Source organism: Apium graveolens, chromosome 2 (assembly GCF_009905375.1).
Source record: "Apium graveolens cultivar Ventura chromosome 2, ASM990537v1, whole genome shotgun sequence".
In the NCBI taxonomy this organism is placed as follows: domain Eukaryota; kingdom Viridiplantae; phylum Streptophyta; class Magnoliopsida; order Apiales; family Apiaceae; genus Apium; species Apium graveolens.
The window spans coordinates 140,120,732-140,139,829 of record NC_133648.1 but is presented as its reverse complement, the minus strand read 5'-3'; positions in this window follow the sequence as shown (position 1 = coordinate 140,139,829).

The window sequence follows — 19,098 nt, the reverse complement described above, 5'->3', positions numbered from 1 at the left end:
TGAACCTACAGGGTCACACCATAAAAAGAGAATGATTTAATGGTGGAGGAATTAATTAATAATGGCTAAATAATTATTTATTTGTGAAATAAATAATTAATTGGCAAATTTAATAATTGATTAAATGAGATTTAATTTATTATAAATTAATTAAGAAAAGTTCTTAATATTATTAATTAAAGGATTTAATTTTTGGAAATTAAATCAAGAGAGAGAATTATTTCTAAAGTGTTTAGAAAAAGGATTAATGATTAAAAGGTGTTTTAATTATTAATGAGAATAATAAATGGGATAATAATAATAATATTTATGGGAAAATTTCAGCTGAAAATTTTTCCTATAAATACACTATTATAGACCCTATTTTATTCGAACCCCATCGAAACCCGAAAACCCAAAAAGTTTGGAAAACCCAATTCTCTCCACCTCCTTCCTCCTCCTTAATATCGTTTTATTGGTGGATACCGGTGGAGTGCTTCACACTTGAGGAGCAACTGCTAAGGATCTCTGATCGTTGTCTCCGAATTATTTTAAAAGGTTAAATTCGATCCCTCGAATTTTTATTCACGATTTATATGCTTTTATTTGGATTTTATATGTGTAAAAGTGTTTTACCATGCCCCCGCTGCGTTTAAAATCCAACAGATCTTTCCTGACTAATTCATTCATTGTCTTGAAGTTCAGATGGAATAGTTTCTTGTGCCATAGCCAACTTTCATCTTGACTTGCTTTGCTGAAAAGACAAGTAATAGAATTTGCACTTGATGAGTTTGTCAGCTAGATACACATTTCCTTTTCTCACTCCAGTGAGAACCACTTTATTTTTCTTCTTGTCTTTAATAACACAGGCTTTTGAATTGAATGTTGCTGAGTTTTCCTTATCACAAAGTTGGCTGAAACTCAAAATTTTATGTTTGAGTCCATCCACTAGAGAAACTTTTTTAATGATGAAAATTTCTTTAGAAATCAAGACATATCCCACAGTATACCATTTGTTGTCATCTCCAAAAGTGATACTTGGGCCATCTCTCTCCTTGTATACCAAAGAGTCTTTCTGTTGGCATGTCATTTATAGCATCATTACACTCATCTTTAGAAAGGTGTGCTAGCTTAGTAGTGATTACCAGATTGCTTGAAGAACTGACTTTTGCTTCATCTGATTTAGCCCTTAGAGCTAGATTGAAATAGCTTGTTTCTTCATCTTCATCTACCCCATCATCTGCCCATTCATTATCTTGAGTCAGGAAAGCCCTTTCATTTTTTTTGAGCCATTCAAAGTATTTCTTTTTGTAATCCACAGGCTCAAACTTCTTTATTTCAGAGTCAGGCTTTTTGCATTCACTTGCAAAATGACCACTCAAGCCACATTTGAAACATTTGAATTTTGATTTATCCATCATGTTTCTATTTGGCTTGGCTGCTCCAAAATTCTTTTTGAAATTGAGCTTGGAAAACCTTCTTGACATGAAAGCTAGATGTTCATCTATGTCCTCCATTTCATCCAGACTGATATGATCTTCATGCTCAACCACTAGCCCTTTTCCTTTACTTTCACAAACCTTAGAGTTTGGTGCAGATTCCACAGCTTCAACCTTCATCTCTTTCACTCTCTCTTGTTCAGCCACCAAAGCTATAAATCCTCCCTTCTTTCTTCCTTTTTCTATCTGCTCATCTTGTTCCAACTCAAGCTCATAAGTTTTTAGGATGCCATAAAGTCTTTCCAAATTAAATTCCCTGTAATCTTTAGAATTTATGAGAGAGACAATCATAGGCTTCCATTCTTTTGGTAGAGGGCTAAGGAATTTCAGGTTAGAATATTTTGTCTGATAGACTCTTCCATGCAGCTTTAGTGCATTTAGAAGTTTTTGAAATCAACTAAAGATGTCATTTAAAGATTCACTGTCTTCACAATAAAAGTGCTCGTACTGCTAGATTAGAAGTTGCATCTTGTTTTCCCTCACTTGTTCAGTTCCATCACATATGATTTGAATTGTATCCCAAATGTCTTGAGCAGTTTTGCAGTTGATGTCATTGTCAAACATATCTCCATTAAGACCATTGAACAGAATGTTCATAGCCTTCTTTTCTTTCTGTACTTTCTCAATATATTCATCTGTCCATTCTGATTTTGTCTTTGGAACACTTTGCTCATTGTCTATAGCACCTTCAGTATCTGTAGCAGCTCTTCGAGGAACATGAGGGCCTTTCTCAATGCAATCAACATATCTTTCATCTTGAGAGAGAAGATGCAGTTGCATTTTCACCTTCCAATAATGATAGGTATCTTTGTCCAAGAACGTGATCTTCACTCCAATATCCATCCTTCTCAAGTTGTTAGTTGCTTTGATCTTTAAACTCTTAGTGTGTCAAGAGCTTTTTCTGATACCAATTATTATTCCCAAACAATCTAACAAGTAGAATTACAGAAGGGGGTTGAATGTAATTCTTGGTTTCTTTTCAATCTTTTAAAAACCTCTTACTAATATAATATAATTGTGTATGAATTGTTAGTGTATACTGAAAATATTTATTTGAAGTATATACATTTATTTCTGGCCAGTTTAATTGAGAATCATTTGAATATTTACATGTTGTCTAGTATTATATATTGTGAACAATCTAGTATCAAATGGGATACAGAATATTAGATTGTTAAATACGGTTATATAATATAATAAGGTTCACAGCACAGGTGGTGTTGGACAATCCACTGGTATGGCTGTAGTATTATTTAGATTAGTTTATATTAACTAATAAATAATGCTAGTATACTTTGTGTATATTGAACAGGATCAAATTTAGAATTGTTCCCTTAATACTGATTAAGAAGGAGAACTAAGATTCTATGTTATTATTAATGCTTAGGTTCTTAATCCGGAAATAGTAATTGACACGTGTATATTATTTACATGCTTTGATTTATATATGAAATAATTCTTTTGAATTATATCATTATATTTTGGGTGATGGAATTATATACATGGTGGATATTATTTATTGAAGGAATCCATGTCCTGATAATATTCGGGTTAATGATGTCCCCTTGAAAGCTCAAAAAGATTTAATTATGTGAAACCCTACAGGTGGAATTTATTCTGGCATAATTAAATAAAGGTTGAGTGGATGATCAAGGATAAAAGATATTAATTAAATAAATTATCAGTAATTTATTTAATTAATGGACATATGATATTTTAAACATGGGGAATTTAATAAGCAAATAATATTGGAACCGAATTAATTAAATTATGGTATTAGGAAAGGTAGTGCAAATATTAATTCTTTAGTGGATTGAATTAATATTTAATTACATTGGGCTAGGCTCAAGATGTAATTAGAAGGCTCAACCTAATTATCCATGGTCCCTATTGTAGCCTATATATATTCTTACTCTCTTCTTGCTTGGCAATTGTGTGAAAACATATTGTAGCCACCAAGGAGCAAGAAGAGAGGATAACTTGAGAAGACGGAGGCCACACTTCACTCAAGGGAATTTGGGAATACAATAGAAGAGCGTGGAATCAACCATTAACAAGGTAATCTTCTTTTCGTAATCTTTATCGTAAAAGGTAGTAACACCCCAAGTCCGTGGTTCCCAACAATTGGTATCAAGAGCCTGGTAATGGGTTCTATGTTTTATGATATAATGTCCATGTCGTAATTATATATGCGTGTATATAGTGTTTTGCTTGTATTGGTTTTGATGTAGGTTGTTAATCCACTATTATGGCCATGTATATTTTAATTATGTGTTTGGATCCCACGTGGTTTAATCGTGGTTAATTTTTGTTTTGGTTTCCACGTGGTTTAATCGTGGTTGTAATTTACACGAGGGTTGATCGTGTTAGAATAGATTTTACAAAATTAGTTTTGTATTAGATCAATTTTTTTGTAATTGTTCCGGGTATTTTGTAATAGTTATATGCGATCGGAAATCAATTCCGGTAGTTTTTTTTGTTCCGCTGTGCGATTACATGGGGCTGCTGGGGCTGCTGGGGTGCTGGGGCTGCTGGGGCTGCTGGGGGCGTCAGGGCGCGCTTGGGGCAGATTTTTTTTGAGAGCTGGATTTTTTTTCAAGGGCCATAATAGTGGAAAATTTATTTTAATTTTTTCCATTAAATTTTAATTATTGCTTTAACTTATTGATTATGTGTGTCGTTAATTATGTGTGTAATTATTTTAAAATTGCATGTTTAACTTAATTAGGACGACATGGACATAAATTTTATGTATTGCTTTAATTAAATGTTATATGTTGCTAAAATTATGTGTGTATTTTGAATGCATGTTTAGACATAATTATAACAACATAGGGTCTCATTTAATTTTAAAATTCCTCAATTTTAATAAAAAAAATTCTAAGTGGGAGAGGGAATTAATATGAAATTAAATCCCATGGTCTCCATTATTGGTTGTAGGTAATTTAACATAAAGACGAATATAAATTATATATACGTCACCCATCGTGGCATGTAATTTATGGTGTCTAGAATGTTATAGAAATTACTAGAACAAACTTCTTAAATTAATAAATTTTAAAAGGAATAAATACGGATTTTCTTTATTTCTGATTTGGGGCGATTTTGTCAAAAACGGGTTCATCGAACTTGTAAGGCTGTGGGTTTTAAGCGAGACCGATGTGACTCCTCCACTACCTGGAAATCAAACCATTGATGAATATTGAATTGAAGTATTCTATTCAAGGCAAAATTATGAATATTGGAAGGTATACACGCCACCCATCGTGGCATACCAAGTTCCATAGATTTCGAATAATTTAAGATTTGATGATGGTATACACTTAGCTATGAAAAATAATATAGTCCACCCCAATGTGGCATATTGTTTAGTAATAGGACCGAAGTAACATTTAAACAAAATTAGGTGGTATACATGTCACACATCGTGGCGTACAAGAAACTTATGGTGTTTAGATGTTAGTGCATTTGATTTTAAATAATTGTTAGAGGAATCAATAGCTCTTAATAATTAATGCACCCTTATTTATGTGATTTTTTTATGCATGATTCTCAGGATAAAATGGGCTTTAATCCACTATTCACCATACTTAAGGATAACAAACTTACGGGACCTAACTATATTGAATGGAAACGAAATTTGGACATTGTGTTGACTGCTGATGAGTACAAGTTTTGCACTTATGAACCCAAGCCTAAACAGCCTGCTGCTGATGCTCCTGAAGATGAGAAAGAGTATTATAAACGGTGGATTAAGGCTGATGAGATGTCGCGATGTTACATTCTGGCAGCAATGTCGGGTGTTTTGCAGCATCAGCATCAGTCTATGGCCACTGCTTCGGATATGCTCTTTAATCTCAAGGAACTTTTTGGAGATCAGAATAGGGCTGCTAGGCAAGTAGCCATAAAGGTTTTAATGAACACTCAGATGGCTGAAGGCACACCTGTAAGGGATCATGTTCTCAAGATGATGTCGCATCTGAATGAGATAGAGATCCTTGATGCTGAACTTGACGGGGAAACCCAGATTGACATTATCCTTATGAGCTTGTCCAAGAGTTTTGAGCAGTTCCGCTTGAATTACAACATGAACAAGAGGCAGTATAGTCTCGCGGAACTGCTGACAGAACTTCAGGCAGCTGAAGGATTATTTCGGCAGAGTGTTCAAGTGAATGTGGTTGAGAAAGGTTCTTCCTCTAAGCCAAAAGGTATTAAGAAGAAGAAAAAGGCTCAGACACAGAAAGCTGTGAAGGCAGTTGGAGTTCAGGGTGGTGTGAAAAAGCCTAAGGGAAAGTGCTTCAGATGCAAACAGTCAGGTCACTGGAAACAGGATTGTCCTCTTCCTAAGAAGACAAACAATACTGGTATGTCTCTTTCTCTAGTTACAGAAACATTTATAACGGCTATATCTACGAGCACTTGGTGTGTAGATACAGGAGCCACTGATCATGTTTGTAATTCTATGCAGGGGTTCCAACTATCCAGAATGCTTAGAGATGGTGAGATATACGTGTTCATGGGAGATGCTACGAAAGTAGCAGTAGTTGCAGTAGGAGTTATTCATTTACCTTTTGGTTCTGATAGGATTTTGGTTTTGAACAATTGTCTTTATGTACCTTCTTTTAGAAGGAATTTAATTTCGGTTTCTAAACTTGCTTTGGATGGTTATAATGTTTGTTTGGATCGTAATGTTTCTATTATGATGAATAAACGAATTATATGTTCTGGTACATTGCAAGACAATTTGTATATAATTAATCATAGTCAACCTGCACTGCAACTGCAATTTAGGGAATTGAACAACAAATCTTCTAACTCTACTAAAAGAAAGGAACCTTCTAGTTTGAACCAAACATATCTTTAGCACTTGAGATTAGGTCATATTAACTTGAGGAGGATTCAAAGACTGGTAGTAGACGGGCCTTTAAGCTCATTGGCAGTGGAGCCATTTCCAGTTTGTGAATCCTGCTTGGAAGGTAAAATGACTAATAGGCCTTTCAAGGCAAAAGGGAATAGAGCCAAACAACTGTTATAATTGGTTCACTCTGATATATGTGGACCCATGAATATCCAAGTAAGAGGTGGTTATAAATATTTCGTCACTTTCATTGATGATTATTCTAGATATGGGTACGTTTATTTGTTGCACCATAATTCTAAGTGCTTTGATAAGTTCAAAGAGTACAAAGCTAAAATGGAGAAGCGACTTAATAAAAGTATCAAGTCACTACGATCAGATCGTGGTGGTGAATACTTGCTTGGAGAATTTAGGGAATATTTATCAGAAAATGGGATAGAATCCCAGTTAACTGCACCAAGCAAACCCCAGCAGAACGGTGTAGCAGAGAGAAGGAACCGGACTCTTTTAGAGAGTGTTAGATCGATGATGAGTTATTCGGATTTACCCAAGTCGTTTTGGGGACATGCCTTAGAGACATCAGCTTATCTTCTGAACTTAGTACCTTCTAAGTCGGTTCCTAAAACCACCTTAGAATTGTGGACCGGGGGTAAACCGAGTCTAAGACATATTGGAATATGGGGTTATCCAGCACATGTGTTGAACAAGAACGCGACTAAGTTAAAATCTCGTACAGAAGTAAGGTTGTTTGTAGGCTACCCCATTGGAATGAAAGGATATTTATTTTATAGTCCGAAGAATCGGGATGTCATTGTTAGCACCAATGCAAGATTCTTAGAGGAGGAATATATAATGAATCACAAACCCATGAGTAGTGTCGTTTTAGAGGAACTAGTGGGAGGGACAAATAATACCCATGTAGTTGTAGTACAAGTAGAACAACCATAACATAATGTACAACCTGTCACTAATACCGCACCAGTGCCTCGTCGTAGTGGGAGGGTTGTTCAACAGCCTGATAGATTCATGTTTTTGGGAGAGTCTTCAGACTTGGTCTCTGGTGAACATGATGATGATCCCCGTACATACAAAGAGGCGGTACAAGACAAAGATGCAGATCTTTGGCAAAAGGCAATGGAATCTGAGATAGAATCAATGTATTCTAATCAGGTCTGGGTGCTCGTGGAACCACCCAAAGGTATAAAACCTATTGGATGTAAGTGGATCTACAAGAAAAAGAGGGGATTAGATAAAAAGGTGAAAGCCTGGAAAGCAAGACTTGTTGCGAAAGGGTATACTCAGAAAGAAGGTATCGATTATGAGGAAACCTTTTCACCGGTAGTCATGCTTAAGTCAATCCGTATTCTTTTATCTATAGCAGCTCATCTCGATTATGAGATTTGGCAAATGGATGTCAAGACAGCTTTTCTTAATGGAAGTCTTGAAGAAACCATCTATATGCAGCAACCAAAAGGATTCATTAAGGAAGGCCAAGAACATCTGGTATGTAAGCTTAAGAGGTCTATTTATGGACTTAAACAAGCTTCTAGAGACTGGAATATTCGTTTTGATCAGGCAGTCCAGTCATATGGATTTGATCAAAGTCCAAGCGAATCGTGCGTGTATAAGAGAAGTGAAGGTAATGCAGTGGTTTTTCTAGTACTATATGTAGATGACATTTTACTCATTGGAAACAATGTTGAGATGTTGTCATCAGTAAAGGCATGGTTGTTCAAACAATTTGACATGAAGGACTTAGGTGAAGCGGCATACATCCTTGGGATCAAAGTTATAAGGGATCGCAAGAAAAGGATGTTGGCTTTATCTCAAGAGCCCTACATTGATGAAGTATTAGCTCGTTTTAACATGCAGAACTCCAAGAAAGGTTTTCTACCTTTTAAGCATGGAGTTGCTCTATCTAAGAAGCAGTGTCCTTCGACACCTAAGGATATAGAGAGCATGAAAGCAGTTCCTTATGCTTCAGCATGTGGAAGCTTAATGTATGCTATGTTATGTACGAGGCCTGACATCTGCTTTGCTGTAGGCATGGTTAGTAGATATCAGTCGAACCCAGGTCAGGAACATTGGAGTGCAGTAAAAACTATACTCAAGTACCTGAGAAGGACTAAGGAGTGTATGTTAATTTACAAGGCCTCAGATCTATTTCCTTTGGGATATACTGATTCAGATTTCCAATCAGATAGGGATAAGAGGAAATCAACCTCGGGATATGTTTTTACTTTGGGAGGTGGAGCCGTTATATGGAGGAGTGTAAAGCAGAAATGCATTACAGACTCCACCATGGAGGCCGAGTACGTGGCGGCCTCTTAGGCTGCCAAGGAGGCTGTATGGTTGGACACATAGATTTTTATGTAATAATGGATTAAATAAACACTGATATACACATAGAATATTTTGAGTATAAGTGGGAGATTGTTAGTGTATACTGAAAATATTTATTTGAAGTATATACATTTATTTCTGGCCAGTTTAATTGAGAATCATTTGAATGTTTACATGTTGTCTAATATTATATATTGTGAACAATCTAGTATCAAATGGGATACAGAATATTAGATTGTTAAATACGGTTATATAATATAATAAGGTTCACAGCACAGGTGGTGTTGGACAATCCACTGGTATGGCTGTAGTATTATTTAGATTATTTTATATTGACTAATAAATAATGCTAGTATACTTTGTGTATATTGAACATGATAAAATTTAGAATTGTTCCCTTAATACTGATTAAGAAGGAGAACTAAGATTCTATGTTATTATTAATGCTTAGGTTCTTAATCCGAAAATAGTAATTGACACGTGTATATTATTTACATGCTTTGATTTATATATGAAATAATTCTTTTGAATTATATCATTATATTTTGGGTGATGGAATTATTTACATGGTGGATATTATTTATTGAAGGAATCCATGTCCTGATAATATTCGGGTTAATGATGTCCCCTTGAAAGCTCAAAAAGATTTAATTATGTGAGACCCTGCAGGTGGAATTTATTCTGGCATAATTAAATAAAGGTTGAGTGGATGATCAAGGATAAAAGATATTAATTAAATAAATTATCAGTAATTTATTTAATTAATGGACATATGATATTTTAAATATGGGGAATTTAATAAGCAAATAATATTGGAACCGAATTAATTAAATTACGGTATTAGGAAAGGTAGTGCAAATATTAATTCTTTAGTGGATTGAATTAATATTTAATTACATTGGGCTAGGCTCAAGATGTAATTAGAAGGCCCAACCTAATTATCCATGGTCCCTATTGTAGCCTATATATATTCTTATTCTCTTCTTGCTTGGCAATTGTGTGAAAACATATTGTAGCCACCAAGGAGCAAGAAGAGAGGATAACTTGAGAAGACGGAGGCCACACTTCGCTCAAGGGAATTTGGGAATACAATAGAAGAGCGTGGAATCAACCATTAACAAGGTAATCTTCTTTTCATAATCTTTATCGTAAAACGTAGTAACACCCCAAGTCCGTGGTTCCCAACATGAATATGCTAAGTGCGGATAAGAAATATTCAAGTATTCAAACACAAAGTAAATAAAAAAAGATGTTTAAAACTTTCTGGTGGATTGTTGTTTCCATCAGAGATATATATAAATGTAGAAGCTCTCTGTGATGCAAGAACGAACACAGCTGCTTACAAATGAATTTACAAAGAGAGAACTAAGAAATTCTTAACAGATTATGCCTTATCTATTTCTTAGTTCTTTCGATCGATATTTTTCTACTTGCTACTCTTGGTTTATATATCACCAAGTTACATGTGAAAGAGACAAACTAATAAAACAACACTGTCTAAGTCTAATCATATGCTTCTTCATTTCTCTATACAACATCTCTGAATTTTTTCAAGTTAGCATGGAAATGGAAATGCTTCTTGATCTTCATAATCCTGATTACAGGTTGCCACATTCCTTTTGTATACAATCAACCCATGTTACTGTCAAGTCACTATCAACTCCTATTTGAATTTTTTATATGTCGAGACTCTTTTGGATCATCCGTCGAGACTCTGTTGGATCATCCTTCGAGACTCTATTGGATCATCCGTCGAATGTGACTTGGGTCATCCGTCGAAGTCTTATAAAAACATCCGTTAAGTATTCCCATAGCAGTTGACTTAATTTCGCTTATGCAAAATTATAAGGCATCTAATATATACAATTAGCCAACCTATTTTACATATCATTCTTACATTTAACATGACTTAGAATATCCTACAACTTCTAATTCTCTAAGACATTACAGTACACATGAATGTGCTACAAATACTTATTAAAACATAAGTTACTCTCTCAACGGATGACAAGTAAGATTATCCGTTGAGAGCTACAAAATCACTTAATTAAATCTACTAAGGTGTTTTGGTAAAATATCATTAAGTCTACAACATATACCTAACAGACTTCAGAAGTACCTTCCATTAACAACTCAATAGTTTCTCACATTTCCTTTGCACTATTACCTCCTAAGAGTTGATGATTCATATTTTTATCGGTCGATTCCACTATTATGAGTTGAAGGCTTTTATCTAGATTTATCAACTCCTTGTCGGTCTCCGTATATGTGAACGGATCCCTAGAAGTAGATGTGGAAGGAACTCTTACACTGGTTGAAGTAGTTGATTTAGCAATCACTTCCATCAGCATATAAGGATCATTCAATAATATCCCAATATATATTGAATTCGAAGCTTTAATGAACAACATTATCTTTTTCTTCTATAGGTTGTAATTTTCTCGATCAAATGGGGAAACCTTGATACTTCCAATTCTTTGGTTGTTCATCATCTTGGCGGATTTAAAATTATTTAAGATTCAATAATGTCAAGATTGAGAATTTTTGAAAATAAAAAAATTTCAAGAAATTTTTCAAGAACTTGTTTAAATTGGTTTCTTTCTCCAGATCTTGATTTATATGTCAATCAACAAGCTCTGATACCAGTTGTTAGTCCCAAAGTATCGTAGAAGGGGGGTTGAATATGATACCTAGAATCTTTTTCGATTCATTTCAAGTTCTTCATTAAATTTACGGAATCAAAATAGACACAAAAGAATTGGAGGAATATATTGTTTTATTAATATAAACCTTGAGGTTACTACACTCTAATCAATCAATTGATTAGCTACAATAAATTCAATAGCATAAAAGTATGTTTACAAGCTAATAAATTTGGCCTTCAATGGCACTTCGTAAAAATACAATTGGGAGCTGAGGAAGATAATTGAATGAATTCAATTCCTTCTACTTCTTTGTGTATACTTCAATTTTATTTGGATACGGATCTAAATTGCTTCTAAGGAAAATACTCATTATGGTCGCAACTCTGGAGAAATTGAATTATACACAAACCAAATTCTTAGACATTTTATTATACCCTTGATCTTCAATACTTTAAATCAATACATTTCATTGTCATTAGAAGTATTGAATAAATGTATTGATTTAAAGTATTAAATAAATGTGTTTATTTGGACACGTGGCTTATTCTTAACCAAACACAAATACTCCTAAGGACACGTGGCTTATTCTAAGAAATTTTAACTTAGACATTTTTTCATTCCCTTAAACACCTCTATATTATATCAACTTCAATTCTTCTGTATAATTAAATTAATTCTTTTCTGATGTGCTGATTCTTTGTGCACTAGTCTGGTTCACAAACAACTAGCACTGAACTAATTTAACTCAATCTCCTTACAATTCTGAATTGATACAACATGATGGTCATTCATTTATTCAATCAGTGAAACCCTTAATCTTCAATACTTCAAATCAATACATTTCATTATCGCTAGAAGTACTTTGACATTTTATTCTTCACAGAGTCTAAAACATATTAATGAACTTCTTTCCATGACCTGGTTACAGACTTAGAGCATTTATTCCATCTTTTGATGCTTTGTATTTATCTAGTCTTCATCTTCAGGGTTTCTGTGCTTCAAAGCTAATATTATTTATCTGTTTTTATTTCACGTTGAGTTATATTTCCTCGGTTACATATTACGTTACATTATGCTTTACAGTTGCAAACCATGAGTTTAGGAATTTAATTACAAAGAATATAACTTAAAAAGTTCTTTTGGAATTTGGACGAATCCCTTTGCTCATTCTCCCAATCTCGCTCTCTAGATGTCTCTCCCCTTCTCTCTCAAGAGTAAAATTATCTAACTATTCTATTCTATAATACAGCTAGCCTAAAACCCGCACGATACAGGAATTATTTTTAATATTATATTCTTTTTGAATTTAATAAGAAGTAAAAAATTTAAACTCTGAAATTTATTAATTAGAAATTTTTGTCACGACCCCAAATTTAATACAAAAAAAGCTATATTAAAGACATACATTATAGAGGTGACATGTTACATAAATTATCCAAGATCGCTAGGTTTAGTGCATGAACAACCCAATTACTAACTATTACAAACCCAAAAGTTCTTTATTACAACGCATCTCCCACTGCTGGATCTCTTAACTACCTGAGCTCGTATATGGTACATGGATTGGTTCGATGATTCTCCTCCGGTGGACTTACGAGCTGTCTGCTTCACCATAACCATTATCTTCTAGCTGAAAGATATACAGGGAAACAAGCAGTGAGCCAAATGCTCAACAAGTTTTACTAGCAAAAGATTAACATAGGTAGAATAGTTCATAATATAAATAGCATGGGAATGACATCATCATTTTGTAAAAAGAAACATTTGAAAACAATCTTTTAATCAAAATCTCTTTTTATGATGCTACGGATTTCAGCTGGTGATCAGTCACGAAGTAATTCCGAACCCCGCTGGGTTCTAAACAATTTTGGTAGGATCCCGAGGCAGCTTTTAAGCAGCAAATAATAAGTGTGGAAAGGACATGCATCTTAGTCCAGATCCACTATTCTCAAGAAAACACTTTGTCCCTTTGACAATTCAACTTTAAAACTTTGCATTTTATAAAAATTAGATGCCAAAAAATAACACTTCAAAAGCTCTTAAAACATGAAAGGATCACATAGGTATTTTAGGGATTCTAAGTCAACTTCAACAACAATTGTACTAGGACAAGATTTATTGCCAAACGAATTGAATCATCAAGGAAAAGAAATTATTTGGAGGTTCAATTGCAAAGTAATGATTCACTGGTTATGAAAATAATCAAGTGAGAAGGGTTGATGTCGTAAGTATGTGACAAGATCAAATATACGGGCATCTAAGGTTTCAATGAGCAAAGATATAAGTAATCAATCTAAAAAGGTTCAAAAGCAAAGCAATAGGTAACCAATCAAAAAGGGTTCCAGAATAAAACAATAGGTAATCAATCAAAAATTGTTCAAGAATAAAGCAATAGGTAATCAGTCAAAAAGGATTCAAGAATAAAGCAATAGGTAATCAGTCAAAAAGGGTTCCAGAATAATACTTGCAACATTATAGAATTTAAGGAAGTAATACTTGCATAAAGAAAGAGGGGTACTTGCACTTGCATCAATTCAAATGATTTAATAACATTATATAAATGAAGAAGGTTCGAACACTTTCTATATATAAAGAAAGGTTTACGACACTTGCATGATATAGTTTGAAGAAAACATCACTTGCACGATAAGTGAGGATAGAGACACTGGCCTTAAGAAGGCTTGACCAACTCTCGTCTTGATCGTGGGAGCAACCGGGAGCACTACTCGACTTTGACGGCAAGCTTACTATCTTTTCCTGAGCCTACACAATAATATTAAACCTCATCAAGATATATTCTTACGAATCTCATCCTAATTATAGAAAATTTGACTCATATAGGCACTTAGTCCTATTTACACATTCAACTCTTTAGTATTCACATATTATGCTCCAATTAATTATTTAGGATCACATGACACATTTAATCACATAATATACAACATTGAAATAATGGTACACTATTGAGTATTGAATGATCTCGCTCCACCAACACAATTGACTCAAAATGCTTAACTAGTCTAGTGCAACCCAACTAGCTCTCAAAATTTGAAGTGCTCTTATTATCCAATCCCCATTTCCGTTAGCCACACCTATGGCCTAACCTTCTACTAACCTCTTACTAACAAATAAACTCAATGATCAACTCTGGCCTCTCCTCTAAGAATACAAAAACTAAGTGCAAAGACAAAGTGTTCCTAAGTGCAACTCTTAGGTGACATCGAATGGTACAAAGTGACAATGATCCCCCTTCCGCTCTAAGTTTTCCACTCAAATTATTACACTAGAATATCAGGTCCTAAATATAACTTGTGCATTTGGAATGACACCAAGGCCCAACCTAGGCCTCCTTGGGCCTACTCTCAAAGATGGCTCTCCCTTGTCCTAATGACACTCAAACTTCCCTTATTTAAACTCACTTTATACTCTTAGTTTTAACTATAAACCTTAAATTTATGGCTTTAAAAACCTCCCACATACTCCCTAGTATCAATTCTAAATAGGGCCTAATGAGGGCCTACCAATGACATCACTTTATAAGCTTAAAAGTGCTCCTCACTCAAACTGTCTCTGTTCTGACCAGAAGTCATGATTCGACTTGTGCACCTAACTAAATTGGTTGATTTCTTACATTTAAAGCTTCTGGAATCAACTATAGGTCCATTCCTAACTTCTGATAGCTTTGTCCTCCAAATGACCAACAAATGCCCATTCAAAACTCTCCTACAAACTAGTGTAAATTTCTGGAAGATGACTAACCTTATACTAACCCTTCCATCTTAACTCCCACTTATAAACCAAGCATCAAATCAATCAATCAAGCTTATCTACTATACTTACTCTCCTAAACTCACAATTTATCTAAAGGAATGAGATCATTCCATACACTTATGCACCAAAAACCTAATTATATACTCAAAATAACAAAATCATTACTTAAATCACACTTTCAAGTATTTAATAAACCGAGCACAAATCATAACATGCAAATATAATACCAACTATATATACTCAGTAAACATCTTAACATACTCTTGTTTAGCAAAATGAAGCTTTATCTCTTACATGCAAATCAAATCAAGACTCAAAATCCCATAGATTATGACATGCATTCACTATTTTGACTTTAACCAAAAATATACTAATAGTGCTTTGGTTTTGTTCCAAGAATATTGACATGCAACCTTCTCAAGATCATACTTATATAAAATTTATATAATACAAAGGTTTTATACTAAGACAACCATCATATAATCATTATTTAAGCATATAACAATCAAAAATCAACATGCAACATAAGTTACTACTCCATTCGCTCGTTTGGAGTCATAGCCGAATGGATGAGGGAGAAATGGCACATGCATGTGAGTAATTGTGACGCCATCAATCTCGGGGTTAGGAAATGAGGACCAACACAACTTTATACTAACAATAAATAAGCATAAACCCCGATAAACTAATTACAGGATGAAACATGATTAAGTTTGAGACAAGATTACAACTACCAACCATATTATATAAATTACAACCCAAAATAATACCAAATTTACATAATCGATTCCGACTTGGAACCGACAAATAACCCATTGTATCTTTACAAACTTTCTGACTAAGCGCTTGCTCACACATAACCTGTACTACCTGCTCTGGCATCTGGAAGCCTATAACGCGATAGGGGCCACCGGGTACGCTCTTACGAGCAGTGCGCCTAAGTCTGGCCATCCTCTTGCTTAACTGCCATGGTTAGAACAAAGCATAATATATGAGTATAAAACTCAGCAAGTAACTAAATGACAGTTCTATGATGCAATAAAGAATATCTTTTCACAATTTCTTTTAGGGAATTCTAATGAAATTCTCTAGGTGGCAGATTTTTATTTTTTGCCTAGGGAAGGTTTATGAAGAGATAGTTGGGCTTTCAAGAATCAAGGTTCAAGATAAGGCGAAAGCCGACATTCATCACAATTCATCAACAGGATCTCAAGGATCTTACAAATGGAAAGCGAGAATCTTTTCAACCCTGGGAATCAATTATATGATTGATAACAATATCATAATAAGAATCAGATTCACAAGATGTATGCTAATCAAAATCACAATCATCTCTTTTTAAAATATTATAAGCCATTTCATTTTCAAATAAGCAATTTGCTAAAGCAATGTATTCAATATCCTTTATAAAGTGATAGGGAAACCTTGATTGGACTAGTTAAACTTTCAATTCATAATAATAATACGGGTGATCAACCGATACTGACCTCCATCTGGTCGTTAAGGTACCTATAGCATAATTTCAGCCTTTAACTGGACTAGCCCCGTTATTCTCTTATATGACTGGACTAGTCCCACTAGTCTCTTACGTCTCAATCCAATCCATCAGGAATTCATTTGGAAAACTTTGTGTCAGAAAAGAAAGGTTTTACTAAGTTCATTTTAACATTACCAAGAATATGAAATCATTCAGAATCTTTCAAGTCGAAACTCATTCTTTAGTTCAATTTCAAGAATATAAAGAATGTGATTGAATCAAAGGTAAGAAAAGTTCAATGCTAAGGATATTGATCAAATGATCACAAGGTATACAAGTTAGAGAATAAAAACAGTTCCAAGGATCATCATAGAATAAGGAAAACAAAGGAATGAAAGATCATTACGTAAGGGGGTTCATAAAGGTTCTTATAGGGTTTACAATAATTCAAGGTATCAACAGGTGATCAAGATATGAATAAAAAGGTTACTATAAAGGGTTGAAAAATAATCATATCAAGTCATTACAAGAACAATAAAAGGGTTTCTCAAGAATCAATAATAGGTTCACAAGAAACAATAACAGGGTTTCTCAAGAATCAGTAACAGGATCACAAGGAACAATAAAAGGGTTTCTCAAGAATCAATAACAGGTTCACAAGTGTTATAAAACATCAATACTCTATCATGGCATCAACAATATCCTTTCAATACACAACTTATACAAGTAGGCAGAGTTACTTGCCTGAATTCGCTTTCCTGTTTCACAAGGGTTGAACTACTGTCACCTAGTACACCTTTCCATTTCCTAGCCTGAATGCCCTCACACTCTGAATCTACAATCCAAAAATCAAAACCCTAATTAGATTCCCATTCGACGTTCCCAGAACGCTTAACAATTTCCCTTTATCGCAATACCCTAAGAGTATATATATTTACTCAATCATATATACAAGGCACGCTTATACCATAACTCGTATACTTTAACCAAATTGCCATCAAATCACATATTACAACGCAATTACAACACATAGCATATAATCCTTGTATCCAAACTCTATACTCGAGTTAAAATAATAATTATACAATCTCATATCAAAACGATTCAATCCTTCCTTTTATTTCACATTAATCGAACCAAAACCACCAAATAAACCAATTAATCCCTAGTAATCTTACATGCATTTAATTTGTGAAGTCCTATGATCAAATCAACCTCATTTATACCCTTAACCATTCGTCCCTTATAGCCAAACACAGTCAAATGTACTGAATTACAATCATACATAATCAAACACAAATAAATCTCTTTTAGTAACATGCGAGTACAAGAATTACTTGCACAATCAAGTCTCATCCTTTTTAATACAAATACCGAATCAAAATCATAATCAAAATAAAAAATACAAACCCTCTTTTAATTATCAAAAATTTGAACCTAAAATAAACACAAACACCATCCAAAATTGACATGCAACCAAGTACTCATTTCGATTATCACTAGTATCTAAAGCAATTAGCATATAAGCCCACAAAATCAACTTAATCCCTTTTTCAACCATAAGACCCATTCGGGTTTTTCAAAAAAACACACATGCATAGATCAATTTTGACATGCACAGCTTTAAATCACAATTTCAACTCATTTTAACCCTTAACTTAACTATTCAACTCATTTTCTTTACAAATCAAACTAAATTTATTTGATTATACTCAAACCTTACATGCATGCCATGAAACTTTTCTTAGAAACAAAGATTTATATTCAATATCAAGGTTAACACTAAAACAAATAAGTAACTCATCATTCAAAATCAAAACCCCCTTTTTCTTTTAACAACAAAATTCGAACTAACACCAAACAAAACCAAAGAAAATACCACATATCATCCACTATACTTCTTATATGATCATACACTAAGAAATTGAGATTTTCTTAGGTAAAATTAAAAGAAGTTGATTTCAAAACTTTCTTAAACACTTACATGCAAAAGGTAAATGGATAGAGAATGAGAAATAAGGAAGATTGATGGTGAAAAGTTTGATTTCCAACTAGAATTAAGCTTTGCATGTAAGAGAGAGAAGAAGGGAGTGTATGAGAGAGAGAGGGGGCCGAGAGGGAGAGCTCGGGAGAGAAGAGAGAAAATAGAAATGAGAGAAAAGAGAGAAAGGGAAATGAAAGAGATAGAATGAAATGGAAATGACCAAACTTTCTCTCCTTTTATACTTGAAAGTTAGTGGAAAAGAGAAATTACCCTTGTACCCTTCTCTCATTATTAGCACAAGATGCATGCAAGGATAGTATGGTCATTTGGTTAAGTTGAATGGAGATAGTGGGGTAGGAAATGAGACATCTAAACTTCTCTCATGTTGTGAGTGGAAATACATGCAAGGGCAAGTTGGTAATTTAAAAAGAATCTAAATTCTTAATTTCCTTTTATTCTTAATCAAAAATGAATTTGATTAATATATTTTTGAATCAAAAAAGATAAACATGCCACTAATATCACTTTTAGAATATAGATCT